Below are 1,526 nucleotides of genomic sequence, written 5' to 3'. Positions count from 1 at the left end.
GCGCCTGGCATCGGCAGCAAAGCGGAGAGCAGAGGAGGCGACGCACGGAGAACTGAGCGGCGCGGCCCGGCCCGGCCTGGCCCGCGCAGCCCCGAACGCGACCCCGGGAAGGGCGCGCAGGCATGAGAAGCCCCGACAATTCCAACACGGGAGCGACCAAAGGAGAGAGCAAAGACGCAGCGAGACAGAAAACAGCAGCCACTCGGAAAAAGGAAAAGATCATAGTAACTAAGATCTTAGGGATAGTAAAATGGTATAATGTTAAGCAAAATTATGGTTTTATAACAAGGTGTGACAACCAGCAAGACATATTCGTGCATAGAACTGCTATTAAAAAGAATAACCCTGAAAAATGCATCCCAAGCTTGGGAGATGGAGAAGTCGTGGAATTCAAAATTATACGAGGTAGAAAAGGGTTACAAGCGTCGCAGGTCACTGGGCCTGATGGTGTTCCTGTAAAAGGCAGTATATATGCAAAAAATCGTAGTCATGTTAGACAATATCTCCATTGTAAGTCCCCCCTACAGTCTCCCTTTCCTAATCCCACCTTTCCCTTTTACCCAATGTCCTATTACCCCCAGTGTATTCCCAATCCGTTTTTTCACCCATGGTTTCCCTCACAAAACCATGCTTTTGCCAATTGTTTCCCCAAAAATCCCTTTCCAATGCCGAGTGGGGGATGAAAAGGGGGAGGGAAGAAGTTAAACCCTCTCCTGCCTCAGTTTCCCCACAAAGCATGCTCAGAGAGTCCTGTCTCCCTTCTGTCAGCCCTAAGATGTTCCACAGAATCTGACTGGACATTTATAGACTCAGGAGGGCGGCTTGTTTTGTTTTGAAACTGTTCTTGTTATGTTTATCCAGTTGTTTTCATTCTCCTTTTATTAAAATAAAACGAGTGAGGTGTTGGGGTCCCTCCCCTGCCATGGAGCCCTGGGAGAGGGGCCCTGAGGGCACAGACACGGGGTTTCCCTGCCCCTGCTCAGCCTCGTTCCCATTGGTTGGTTTGTGTTCCCTGCGCGGGCAGAAGGACCCTTGGTCCCGTGACTGGAACAGTTCCTGGGCAGAGCTCCGGCCATGCGGCTGGAGAAATAAAGATCTCTGAAACAGCTATCAAGAATCTGTCTGTCCATATATATTTCCTTTCCACGGGACTCCTGGTTTGATATATGCATGTTGCAGTATCCCCACTGCAACATTCCCTGTTGTTCATATGATGAACTCCAAACCATAGCTTGGTTGGCAGCTCAGTATCTCTTTAAATCACTACTGGTTTCTCCTATGTCATTAATATTTTATTTATGTTGTATTAAATTTCGCATCAGTCTCCATGCCAACAGTTCATGCCAGCAGCAATGTCTGACAGAATAATTTAAATCCTCAGAGATACGAGCAATTTCTTTTTGAAAAGCATCACAAAGTTGGATTCATTTTGTCCTTGTTTTGCAGTGTCAAGAGTTAGGCCTGGACACAGAGGGGTTTGGGTTGGAAGGGACCTTAAAGCTCATCTCGTTCCAACCCCCTGCCAT

The sequence above is a fragment of the Corvus brachyrhynchos genome, unplaced genomic scaffold, assembly GCF_000691975.1.
Source record: "Corvus brachyrhynchos isolate BGI_N302 unplaced genomic scaffold, ASM69197v1 scaffold54, whole genome shotgun sequence".
NCBI classification, from domain to species: Eukaryota; Metazoa; Chordata; class Aves; order Passeriformes; family Corvidae; genus Corvus; species Corvus brachyrhynchos.
This window is presented reverse-complemented; position numbering follows the sequence as displayed.